At 40.6% G+C, this 14281-nt stretch overlaps 1 protein-coding gene across 1 annotated transcript in view; it reads right to left on the bottom strand.

Moving 5' to 3' along the window:
• The window catches only part of sardh (sarcosine dehydrogenase), a 249311-nt gene extending 240233 nt beyond the window's left edge, over positions 1 to 9078 (bottom strand). The window contains exon 1 of the mRNA XM_039762751.1: positions 8967 to 9078. The gene's annotated coding sequence lies outside the window, so the exon portion shown is untranslated. The remainder of the gene's footprint in view (positions 1 to 8966) is intronic.
• Positions 9079 to 14281: the final 5203 nt, after the last annotated feature.

The following is a 14281-nucleotide window of genomic DNA, read 5'->3' as shown; positions in this document are numbered from 1 at the left end:
GACTTTCTCACATACTCAGATATGGGGATGGATATTTGAGGAGTAAATCACAAGACAATGCTTATATTTTTATATTATGTACATTAAAGAACCATCAAAAACAAATCAAATCAATGACAGAATCAACAATTAAAATAAAAGTAAAATTGAATAAATTGGACTCTGCAGCTGCATGAATAAAAAAGTACAACTTCTGGTTAGTGGAAATAACCCAAAAGTTAATAGAAATCTACATTTGTACCTAAAAGTTGTATACAAAATTTAGTTGACCTAACTGAAAGCATACTAAAGTTATCGTTCTTACATACACACACAGAGAGGCATAATTCCAAAAATGGTATTTTCGGAGGTCTAAAACTTCAGAGATTCATCAAAATCTCAAAATCAAATTTTTGGAAGATTACAAAACTTTTCCTATACTTCGTATATGAGAAAGTAAAAAAGCAAACTTTCCTCCTACTATTTTTGAATATGTTTATTTTACTTCAAATTAAACTAAACAGTAAAAGAATGGTGAAATTCCACCTAACCCTAAATTGCAGCTCTCAGTTGGGCAAAGTACTTTATACCTAACAAGGCATTATAACATTTACTTGTGTAAAAGCCACCTATTCTGTATTATTCAATGTAAAATGGGTATTAAATGTGTATGTGAAATTTATGCTTTGAAACTTGAATGGCATCTCTTTCTAAATTATACTCATTAATTTAATGGCCCCTACATCTTTATTTCACATTCTAGTAACTTGCTTGTTTACTGCATTCCCAATATTTCAGCATCACACCCTACAACGCTAAACTCCGCAGTAATATTTAATGTACAAAATGATTTGTATTGAATTCTTATTTGCATGCCTGCCAACATCCAATGCTCTACCACTCCCTGGTGCAACGATTAGCAAATAATTCTAGTCAAACTCGGAGTATACCCTGAAATCTCTGGATTCTTCCATTACCCAAATGCATTACACCAGGGGTGTCCTGCTCCAGTCCTGGTGGGCCGCAGTGGCTGCAGGTTTTCATTCTAACCCTTATCCTAATCGGCCAGCAGTTTTCACTGCTAATTAACTCCTTTTCCCTTCATTTTAAGAGCCCTGTTTTTCAGTCATCTGAATTGATTTGTTTCTTCATTAAATGGCTGCCAAACAGTAATAAGATGTGAAATGAGCCAACAGACTTCATCTTCTTTCGGCTGCTCCAGCTAGGGGTTCCACAGCGGATCATCTTCTTCCATATCTTTCTGTCCTCTGCATCTTGTTCTTTTACACCCATCACCTGCATGTCCTCTTTCACCAGATCCATAAACCTTCGCTTAGGCCTTCCTCTTTTTTTCTTCCCTGGCAGCTCTATCCTTAGCATACTTCTCCGAATATACTCAGCATTTCTCCTCTGCACATGTCCAAAACAACGCAATCTCGCCTCTCTGACTTTGTCTCCCAACCATCCAACCTGAGCTGACCCTCTAATGTACTCATTTCTAATCCTCGTCACACCCAATGCAAATCTTAACTCTGCCACCTCCAGATCCGTCTCCTGCTTTGTGGTCAGTGCCATCATTTCCAACCCATATAACATAGCTGGTCTCACTACTGTCCTGTAGACTTTCCCTTTTACTCTAGCTGATACCCGTCTGTCACAAATCACTCCTGACACTCTTCTCCATCCATTCCACCCTGCCTGCACTCTCTTTTTCACCTCTCTTCCACAATACCCATTACTCTGTACTGTTGATCCCAAGTATTTAAACTCATCCAACTTCAGTAACTGTACTCCCTGCATCCTCACCATTCCACTGACCTCCCCCTCATTTACACACATGTATCCTGTCGTGTTGTTCCTACTGATCTTCATTCCTCTCCTCTCTACCACATATCTCCACCTCTCCAGGGTCTCCTCAACCTGCTCCCTACTATCGCTACAGATCACAATGTCATCAGCAAACATCATAGTCCACTGGGACTCCTGTCTAATCTCGTTTTTCAACCTGTCCGTCACCATTGCAAATAAGAAAGGACTTAGAGCCGATCCCTGATGTAATTCCACCTCCAACTTAAATGCATCCGTCACTCTTAACACAGACCTCACCACTGTCACACTTCCCTCGTACATATCCTGTACAACTCTTACATACTTCTCTGCTACTCCCGACTTCCTCATACAATACCACAACTCCTCTCGAGGCACCCTGTTATATGCTTTCTCCAGGTCCACAAAGACGCAATGCAACTCCTGGCCTTCTCTAAACTTCTCCATCAACTCCAGCCAATTTCACTCCAATCAGTTTCTTAAAGAGAAGCCAATTCTTGCTGTTAATTAAAGCCGTTATTGAATATCATGACTTGTTGCTGCTCTCATTCTGTCACAGCAGAATGCTGATTTTCCATTTTTTCCAAGACCATCATCAAGATGTTTTGGTGACCTGAGCAGACCAACATGACCAAGACCTTTACCTTTCTTTATTTTCAGGTTAGCTGGTCATGTGGCAGCTGGTTTTGTGTCTCATTATTGTTTTTTGGCTCATTAAGGTAAAAGACACAACTAAGGGGTCTGAGTCACATCAATTAAAACTAAGTGAAAACAAGTTAATCAGCAGCAAAAACAGCTCAATAAATAAGAAGATGGTTAGAATGGGTGTTGAGCAAGGTCTGTGGGGTATCTGTTGGTGAAGAAAGATTCACGTATCTTGACTTTTCTAACGATGCTGTGATCTTCGCGGAGTCTATGGAGGCTCTGATCAGGGCACTCGATAGACTGAGCAAGAAGTCTGAGTATCTGGGCTTGCGAGTGTCCTGGATAAAAACCAACATCCAGGCCTTTAATGACCTCTTGGGCACAGCCATCAGCAGTGTGTCTGTTTGCGGAGAGAGTGTCAACCTTGTCGAGAGGTTTACTTACCCTGGCAGTGACATTCATGTCTCTGATGACTCTTCCTATGAAGTCAGTAGACAGATTGGGAGAGCATGAGGGGCCATGAGGTCGCTGAAAAAAGGATGAAGGTCCAAGTCTTTAGAGTCGTGGTGCTTCCTGTCTTGCTATATGGTTGCGAAACATGGACGCTATCCAGTGACCTGAGACGAAGCCTGGACTCCTATGGTACTGTGTTTCTCCGGAAAATCCTTGGGTACCGTTGGTTTGACTTTGTGCTGAATGAGCGGATGCTCATGGACTCCCGAATGAGGCACATTACCTGCATTGTGAGGGAGCGTCAATTATAGCACTACGGCCATGTGGCGCATTTCCCCTAAGGTGATCCAACTCGTAAGATCCTCATTGTTGGGGACCCGAGTGGCTAGACCAGGCCAAGGGGTCGCCCACTTAACACCTGGCTGCGGAATACAGAGGGTCATTTCTGGCGGGTGGAACTGGACCGCGTGTCTGCCTGGGGGGTTGCCAACCAAGATCCCGAGTTGTTTATTTGTGTAGTGGGTTGGGCAACACACTGTACCAGTGCATGCTCCCCAAATTATTAGAATGGAAACCTGGAGCCGCTGCAGCCCACCAGGACCGGAGTTAGACACCGCTATATTAAACCTATTGAACACTGACACTGATTTTGTAACTGAAAATGTTTGACGATAGGTTAAGGACTCTAAATGGAGAGAGAATAATGTCACGGCTAAAGTGTTACATGTTCACACCCTAAAACTGACTTGCTAAAGCTACCTGAAAAACCTGGGAAAGACATTCCAATTTCAAGGGCTCTAAGAGAAGAAACAGGTAAACAACTTTACCATGCACTTGTGTAAACAAGTCACTTTAAAAAAGCACTTTAAGCAGTTTCCCTTGAACTTCAGTGCATGCTCTTGTGGTACCCATTTACCAAGGATAATGTCAGGACACCAAAAACATGGGAAAAAAAGTGTTCTGTCGAAAAAAATAAGGCAAAGGTGGGAAGATCACGGGGACAAAACAAAGCACAACATTAGCAAAATATAAACTTTCCCTGAACTTTCTCTTAACCCTTCTATACAGGCTTTGTAATCCGGTATTATATGGCAGAGTGGCTTTATGACCCCAACCACAGTATCACATTAAAAACACTCTGCTTTCTCATCTTCCATCTTTCAGACCCAAGCTTTTCTTCATTTAACCACCTCAGTATGCATGTTTTATCGACTCTGTGGATTTTTAGCTATGTAAGGCCTTTAAAATCTCATCCAGCAACTGTTTCTGGAGTCAGGAATGCTCTCTGTCGGTCTTGGGGCCTCCTCATCAGAGCTGCCCCTGGTATTCTTGCACCACTGATTCATACTTTTTAATTAAAGGGTTAAGCTCCCTTGGCAAATCCTAGGCTGCCTGCCTTACATAATATATAGCAGATAATTAACTCAAGGAACCCTGTGTAGGAATCAATTTAGAAGAATTCATCAAACTTCTCAATGGCCTCTCGTGACTGCTCTCTTACTGCCATACCCACAACGTAATAACTGTTAAGGCCCCATTAAGACCTGTAGGGAGGTATTTCTCAACCACACATTTCTAATTGCTTGTTTCATCAAGTGGAAACCTTCCCCCCACCACCCCAACCATACACTTTGACTTCCTGAGGGGGTTATCAATTAACAAACATAAAGAAAAACCGGGACCTACGGCCATAAAGGCTGAGAACCATGGCTGTAGAGCATGCTGCATCTTGATGGTTGTTTATACTGACTGGTTATTTGGTTCTCCATTTATCAATGCAGTACTGACTCAGCCACCTGGTTGTTGTGTGACACATTTTCTTACGTGTAATCCCACCAGTCTCCAGGCTGGATATTACAAAAATATAAAGTATGAGTGGCTCACAGTTAGGAGACCCGGGTTTGCTTCCTGGGTCCTCCCTGCGTGGAGTTTGCATGTTCTCCCCATGTCTGTGTGGGTTTCCTCCGGGTACTCCGGTTTCCTCCCACAGCCCAAAGACATGGAGGTTAGGTGCACTGGCAATCCTAAATTGTCCCTAGTGTGTGCTTGGTGGGTGTGTGGGTGTGTGTGTGTGTTTGCGCCCTGCCCGGGGTTTGTTTCGTGCCTTGCGCCCTGTCTTGGCTGGGATTGGCTCCAGCAGACCCCCGTGACCCTGTAGTTAGGATATAGCGGGTTGTATAATGGATGGATAAAGTATGAGGTTGGCAGTGCAATCCCCAGAGGAGTGTCAATTAACCTTCCCTATTTGAAAACAACAAGAAAACATTTCAAGGAATATTCCATCCAAAAATGACATCTTTCAAAATGTTTGTTACCCCATGTAGTTTGTAGTGATGGCAGAGAAAAGATGTTTTCATGCAAAACATAGCTAATAAATTTAATGCTTTACTGGAAGCAGGCAATGACTAATGCTGGACAACAGCAATCGGTGGAAAAATATCCTGTATTACTTGTTTGGCATAATCCATATCAAGACTTCCAGTCATATTCTGAAAACATGCAAAATGAATTCATTTTTTGCTAAAATATTGTTACATCAACCTGGTAAAATAAAAGTAGTCAACCCGGAACTCTTTCACAGGGGTTCTTGCTTTTGAAATGAAGAAAGGACTCTTGGCCAATGGACCAAGGGAAACGTGGGTCCTCAGTTTAGAAGCGCGACTTGTGTAAAAAGGCTTCCTGATTTACCTTCAGGATTTGATTTCTCTGTATTTTTGCCACTATTCTTTTCACCATCACAAGCCTTCCAGGGCCTGCTTACAGAAAAGCATCCCCATACCCACCACCATGCTTCACAGTGAGGATGGTGTGCTTTTAATAATATGCAGTGTCCAGCTAACTCCAAACATGGTTCTTAGTCTGATAGCCAAAAAGGTTAATTTTGGACTCATCAGACCATGGAACCTTCTTGTAGTTGACTCTGGATGCTCTCACGTGCCTTCTGGTAATTTCTAGCCAAGATGTCACATGCATTTTTATTTAGCAGTGATTTTGTCTGCCATAAAGCTGTGAATGGTAAAGCAACCAGGCAGAAGTTGATGCCTACAAAGTCACTCCAATTTTATCTAATGTAGCTTGTAGTTACGGCACTACGGCCATGTGACGTGTTTCCCCCGAGGGTGATCCAGCTTGTAAGATCCTCATTGTTGGGGATCCAAGTGGCTGGACCAGGCCAAGGGATCGCCCATGTAACACGTGGCTGCGGCAGATAGAGGGTCATTTCTGGAGGGTGTGACTGAACCGCTTGTCTACCTAGGGGGTTGCAAACTGGGATCCGAGTTGTTTCATCGTGTAGTGGGTGCGGTAACACACTGTACCAGTGCATGCTCCCCAACTTGACGTGACTTGTAGCTTGTAACTCCTTCTGAGTTCTCATAGCTATCCTGGTGTATTCCCTTACTAGTCTTTTTCTTGCACAATCACACAATGTTTGTGGACAGTCTGCTCCAGGCAGGTTTACAGCTGTGCTGTACTCTTTTCATATCTTAAAGATTGATCACCTTTTCACAGAGCCGCCCGGAGTGTCCTTTTTTGTCTTCCTTGTGTTGGTTAGGCCACCATACTCAATCACGTCAAGTTGGACCTTCCACATACTGGCACATTTATACTCAAATTGATGGAAACCCCAGACAAGTGATCTCCATTGAACTCATTATGGGACTACTGCACTAGTGAGGATTTAGGTGTGTCATATTAAAGAGGATGTTAATGTGAGTGAATACTTACACGAGTCTGTCATGGCTGAAAAAGTACATCCAATAAATACTGATTTTAAAGAGCGTGAATACTTATGAAATGCATGTCATCTCTTTAATTAAATGAGACCCCTTTGTTGAAACCTTTTATCACTTTGACACTAATGAGACTTTTTGCTGTTAACCAATTTCAAAAAAGTCAAATTAAATCCACTGTGATTCAATGTTGTGTAACAATAAAATGTGAAAACATCCAAGGGGTGAATATAGCCATTGTAAACCTGCTTAGTGTTAGTTAAATGTTCAACAAAAGCCATTTGTAAAATAACAGTAACAATTTTGAAGTTTTTTCATTTCTGTCCTTTCATTTCATGATGAATTCTAATGCACTGTGTGAAAAGCTTTGCCTAGACCACCAATACATAATTGATGTGCTTGGTACACAAACCTGGTATTTGTTTGATCAGTGTACAGTGGTTTGTTTGTACTGTATATGTCTGTGGCAAACGTGAAGGCAATGAACTGTGAACCGTGAGGTTGGTTTTCTAGCCTCCTCTACCTACACACTCCATGACCCTAAGCATATCACAAAGAAGTATGGAAACAACTATACAACACACATATACAGTAGATTTTAAGTCACCTTGGATAAAAGATTCAGATAAACATGAAGCTACTCTAGCACATTAGCCACATCAGAGTACAAAGCAAGCTTCGCAATATAGGAAACTCCATCATTCTTCCATGACTTTTAGACTTCTTGCTCATTCCATATAGGATTCCATCAACACATGCACAAAGTATAGCTTTGAGATAATAATGTTAAGTAAAAATTATAACCAAAGAATACATGCTTTAGCCAAAATGACAGTAAATGTTTATGGTTCTGATCTATCCATTAATGAGCTTCTTTAAGCCAGCTCAGAATTGCTGGAGCCATTTGTGGCAAGCAATACTCGCAGTCACATCCACTCTTCATCACTTATACAAGTCAATATAGTGTAAAAACATGCAGTACACAAAATTAACCCTATCATCCTGTCACTAAGAAACAGAAATGTTACTCCAAAGTACTTAAGGAACCAAACTGCAGAAAACCCTATCATGATGATCCGACTGAAAACAACCAAATCATGTAATTAAATTCATTTTCAGTGTGCATTTATAAAATGTTAACTAAAGCTAATCTAACAACTACCTTAATGCAGAATGTTCTGAATGCTGTAAAGCTCTGCACAAAAGGGAAAAGGAGATTCTGACTGCATTCATTATTACCAGTGCAATTCTAGTTTCAAAAACACAACGTAGTCTCTATTATACCGTATAATCAAGGTCCTCATAATTCTTACAATTTTTACTATGACAACCATTATAGATTAGGCATGAACAGTAAACCAAACTAGACACGTTACTTGTTTTATTATATGCCAGGTTTATAACCGTCACATAATCTTAAACTCCCATTTGGGAATGTTTATAATACCCAGTAAGTTATGATTGTGGACCAGAAACCACAAGGCTGCCACTTCAATCCCCACCTGTGACTCACAGTGGGAACTTTAACCTGTGCAGAAGCAACTTCGCCAAACTATAGTCCCTGTGAATTGATTTGGGTTGGTGTGCACAAGCATTGCAATAAGGTCCTTATTTGTTTTGCGATCCTGGCAAGTGCCCTTATCGCACCTGGTGTAAAAGGTGCTATATTGTAATAATTTGTACAGATTTAATCGTGTGCTTCCCCAACTCGTTTTCGGGGATCTCCCAACAAAGGGTTAATATTTAGACGCAAGATGACGCGTGGGATCGTAAAAAAGTGAGAGGGGTCTATTTTGGGCCCTATTCTTCCATGTGGTGAATTCAGAGGGTTCAGTCAGTTTAAAAAATAGTCAGCAAACACTTCGAGAAGTGGAAGACCACATGGCGCTTCTTATAACAGTGACTTGTTTTTATAACTACTGTGAAATTCCACAATTGTTAATCAGAATGCTGCAACTACTTAGATTAAGCCTGGAAGGTTCACCAAAGCACAGGATTCTTGATTTTAGGGAAAGCTTCAACATACACCTGCATATGTCATCTTGGACAGAAACGTACCTTACGCTGAACATGCAAAGTTGTCACTTTTAATGACCATGCACCCCACTGCAGACAACGGATCGTTTTTATTATTCTTTTAAAATTTGACATGACACTCTACACACGCACGCAGTAACTTCAAACATATATTCTGAAAACTTGAAGCTTGCACAATAATACAATCTGCGTTGGCGAGGTTTAATGCATTCCAAAGTTAAAAAAAATTACCTTTAATAACTGCAATAACAAAACATGTGAATATGTGTATGACACAGGAGATTTAGAATTTACCTGTTGTTTTGTGCGTGCGTTAACTCTTGTTCTCCTCAAATGTTTTTTTCGAACAAAACACCCACGAGCGTTAAACACACTGTCTGTCAGCCACGGTGAGAAACTTAGTCAGGTGGGAGGATTGGGGGAAAGGATATGGGTGGAGCATCAAAATGGGCGTGTTCGCAAAGAACCAGTTGGCTGCGAGGGGCGCTGGATGAGAACCAATCAGAAGCGAGAAATGCCTGTCAATCACTTATTAGAGACCCAATTAGTGCCAAGAGACTCGCATACATACACACATAAATACATAGTTATCGGCTTCCGCTGACGGCCACTTCTGATTGGCAAGCAATTTGGACTCAACATAACAGTTACCTACAGCTTGTAATTAAGCGCTGAAAAATATAAGATTACAGTATAATACATGTATTATGACATAATAGTTTTAATAATTAATATGATATATTCCAATTTCGATTAAGAATGCTAAAACCCACAGTATACATAAACACAATTTAAGCCTTGGAACAGTTTATTTCAAGTTACAGTGCTAGCAGTTTGTTTATCCGTCACCATATAACGGATTATACTGCACTTTTTAACATTGTACTGTAATGAACACCGAAATGGAAAGACCAAGACACACAGCGAATGGAAGTTAAGCCCATTAACGGGCGCGTTTATTCCTCAACAAATCATTTACAGCAGTCTTCTAGCAGACTCAAACTCGCAAACGCTCCGTAAAACTAACAGTCACTTCTTAGGCAGGCTGTTCCCCTCTCGCGGTGTTCCCGATCGTTGTTCAATGTCCCTTTTCACAGTTACTCAGTTATCATCTGCAAGGCTGTGTTTATAATGCCATGGGTTCTCCACTTGCTTTCTCAAGCTTTCTCGGACTTGAAAGGTATAACGAGAAAGTTCCAGATGATCCTGGAACGCAGAGCTAAGTACGCCTGTGATTACCCTGCTGTCAATCACATTTCTAGACCCCGCCCATCTCTAGAGCGACAATGCGGGCTATTGCAGCATATTGGAGTGTAGTTACTGCACCATCGGATCGAAAGGAGCCAGTTTCGACAAACAACTGTCGAAAGAGACCTGCGTTACAATGACAATACCGTATTCCAAACCTTTCCAGGATTTTTCTAAAAGGTGCAGCAATAGGTGCTGGGTTTGGAGAACATCCATACTTAGGTAGAAAATGAATCGAAAATGAGAAACGTCCTACGATAAAATATTGCCTATAGTGTACGATGTATGAGCATGATACTGAACGATGATGACGCAGATCTGGCAGATAACGATTTACACTAACAAATCTACTTTATATTTAGTGTTTAAAGCTTTGCATGCTTAAATTTGGTCAGTTTAATCCATTCTTCATGACAGTGCCTCTCAGGCTCCGTTAGAATGGACGAAACGCCTCTGTAAGCTGCCATCTTCTGGTCTCTCTTGAGATGTTCCATGGGACATAAATGTGTTTTTTACCAGGCAACTCGAGGACAGTCAGACTTGTCCCAGAGCCACCCTAGTGTTGTCTTGGCTATGTGTTTTGGGTCATTGTCCTGCTGAAAGGTGAACCACCCCAGCCTGAGGTCAGGTGCAGTCTGATACAGGTTTTCTTGGAGGACCTTTCTGTATTTGGCTGCATTCATCCTTACCCCAATTCTGACCGGTCTATTAAACATCCCCATAACATGATTTGCCGTTTACATTTACTTATTTGATTGATGCCTTTATCCAAGGTGACTTACAACATTTTAAATACAATTTCTTTACTTTTCTTTTGTTGTTCCAGTTGGAGCACAAGCAAATGAAGTGACTTGCTCATGGTCACACAGTGGCAGTAGTGGGATTAAAACTCACAACGTCAGGGCTTGAAGTCCAAAGCCTTTACTACTACTCCACACTTCCTGCATTCACCATAGGGGTGGTATTTGGCAGGTGATGAGCAGTGCTTTGTCTACGCCAGACATAGTTCTTGGAGTTCTGCCCAAAAAGCAGGGCCATCTTAACATATGGGCACAATGGGCAGTGGCTGGGGCCCAAGGAGCACAGGAGCCCAAGATGCTTCTGATGCCTATGTATGTTTCTGTTTTGCTATCAAGACAGGGGCCCCAGCTAACTACTTTGCCCTGGGGTAATGATGATGTTAAGATGGCCCTGACATCTTATGATGCTGTTAAAATGGCCTTGCCAGACAGTTACATTTTTTCTCATCAGACCAGAGTCCATTAAATGGCATTAGTCAATTTCATAGTGAGGTGTCATATGCCTTTTACTCAAGTGGCATCTGTCTATACACTCCATCATAAATGCCTGATTAATGGAGTGTTGCTGAGTTAGTCGTCTTTTCAAAATTTGTTTCCATTTCAGCAGATGACTTTTAGAGGTGCCACTGGAGTCTTGGTCATCATCCTGATGAAGGCCCTACACGCCTGGTTACTCAGTTTAGCTGAATGGACAATTTTAGGAAGAGTCCTGTGGCCTCATGTATAAATGGTGCGTATCCACATAAATATTGCATAAGAACATTTCCACGTTCAAATCACGATGTATAAAACCTAAACTTACCGTAAAGCCACACACATTTTCACGGTACCTCATACCCTGTCGTACGCAAGTTCTGCGCTCGGTTTTGCAGACTGGCGGCACCCAGCATCAAAGCAGTGCTACTGTTCCTGTGTGGTAATCCTTTCCTTTCCTGACGTGGCTTTATAAATACAGTGAAATTAACAGCATATTGTTTTATTAGTTTAATGCTTCTGATTGTAATTAACCAGTAGCAATATAATGGTCCACAGAATGGTCAAACTATTCTAAATACCATAGCTGCTTTAGTGTTGTTACTCTCACTGCACCTTTTTTTTCTTCTTTCAGCTGCTCCCGTTAGGTGTTGCCACAGCGAATCATCTTTTTCCATATTACTCTCACTGCACCACTTGGAGTATTTACTGTGTATCACTGTATCTGAGTGAGGAATCAAAGATCTACAGAAGCTGAGAAAGAGAATTATCGGTATAAAGCATCAAGCACACGCTGCCTCAGCCATACTGTCTATTGAACTGCTTTAACACGGCAAACCTTTCAAAGACTTTCCTGTACGGACCTTGCGGTTAAGAAGGAGTTTCATCCCAAGAACTGTAAACGTATTTAATCAAGTGCTCCTTGAAGAACTGTCTGTACTTATAAGTAGAATTACCTCACTGTAAACTTGCAGTTAAAATATTGTGCAACCTGAGGCACTTCATAAATCGCGTATTTACATATGATGACGATATCATTTTTAAGATGAAATGCAGCAAAATATGTTTATTATATTATACAGATAAAACTTTAACTTCATTTAAATAATCTATATTGTCAATAATTAAACATGCCAGGACATGGTGTCGCCGCGCTAGCTATTAGCTGGTGCTTCGTTCACGGATTGTTCCTGCCTCGCACTGTATTCTTACTGGGACTCGCGTAACACTGGAAGGATAGATGGATAGAATAATTAAACACGTACTACGAAGATATTTCAATGTTCCTTAAAAGTTTTGAAGAATCGGGGTTGTAAGTTTACACATGGCTTAAAGTCTATTACAAAGTTGATTGTGTGGCGATTGGTTACTTGGAGAAAGAAAAGTAAGGACAGGAATTCGAGGTTAGTACGTTTGAAAGAGACAGAACTTCTGTAAGTATTCTGTAAGTATTTCATCGAAGGTCGCGCATGGCGCAGCAAGCATCTGGGACATGAACAATCACTGTGCCATCGTGTTCCCATGTTTAATAACATGATTTAACTCCTGTCATCATGAAAATGATATCACGTATACATCTCAGTATTTTAATTATTCAGAGAGCTGTAATATCACGAATGTAATGAATTCTGTGTCCAGTCGGAGGAAGAGAAAGCCGGTTTAAGAATCACGTAGTGATTCACACACATAGAGCACATAGAAGACCAAATAAAAAACAAATTATTTAACTTGCTACTTTAGTTACGATGGGATTAGAGAAACTAATAAATTAAACAATTTTAGGATGAAGTTTATGATGTTCTACTTTAATGACAAAATAAACTATGTGATTAAAGTGGAAATTTCAATATTAAAGTTGACATTTCGTGCTTTTTTCCCCACTGTGTGCCTTTTTTTTTTTTCTCTGTACCCTAGTAAGTTTTCAAAGGACACTCAGCCGTTGGGCTACAACTCGCCTTTTCACGGCGACTTTGATATGTGACAACTTTTTTATTTTGGGCACTGTGCGACTTTGTGAACTTGAGCTTTCGAGTTTCTCCGACACGCTATGTCACTCAATCGCCTTCCTTTTCTTGTTTATACCACTGTTTAAACTTACAAATAGTACGTTTTCCTTTGCCTCCACTTGGTATTCACTGAAATTCTTATATTTTCGCCCGTGCTTTTCCCATTGTCTTTTCTCAGAATGCTGAGCTTAAGGACAATTTATATTGATTTGCATATTCAAAGAGGCATAATTCTGGGAGGAGTGGGGTGGGACAGCAGGCGCATGCATGGGCATTACTTTTCACGCTGACTGGGATTTATGTAGTGGAAGAACATGGAAGTTGGCAAACGCACAGATTCCTGCATCTGAAAATTTTTGTGCGCAAGTACATTTCGGCTTTTGTGCTTACGTCATGTTATAGTGCGAATTCTACACACGGCATTATGCATGAGGCCCCAGCTAATGATTACAAGCTAATTCCATTTTATAATTATTTAGGCCACTGTGATCCTCGAAAAACACGTTTTTAGAAATGGGTTGATACCCATGCCCTGATTTGTGCCTCACTACAATTTGATGGCAGAGGTCTACATCATGACCAGACATGCAGTGTGAATTGTGGGCCTTAAATACAGTGGTGTGCGCCATTATCTATTTCCAGTTTGTCAAAGTTGGGCTCCAATCAAGTTCAAGGAGAATTAAAGGACAAGTGATGTACCTGATCACAATCAGTTTTTGATTTGAAATAAATTTGCAAACCTTTCTGAAAACATATTTTTACTATGTCATTATGGGTTATTAAGTGTAGATTGAAGGAAAAAAATGGCTAATTTATCCTTTTAAAGTTAAACTAACAACATACTAACTTGTATAGAAAGTGAAGATGTCTGAATGCATTTTGAATCCACTGTGTTTATTTACCACAGAACACTATTTTAGATGAAAATATCAGTTCATACATTAAATCTGTATCAAAATTTTATTGAAGAGTTATATTATACAGATTTCTATCAATATTTTTAAATGGCAAATGTGCCAAAGAATAACAACATAAACTGATTGAAGTAAAAATGATTTCTGTAACTTGTCTGAACCACACG

This window comes from Polypterus senegalus, chromosome 9 (assembly GCF_016835505.1).
Source record: "Polypterus senegalus isolate Bchr_013 chromosome 9, ASM1683550v1, whole genome shotgun sequence".
NCBI classification, from domain to species: domain Eukaryota; kingdom Metazoa; phylum Chordata; class Cladistia; order Polypteriformes; family Polypteridae; genus Polypterus; species Polypterus senegalus.
This window is presented reverse-complemented; position numbering and strand designations above follow the sequence as displayed.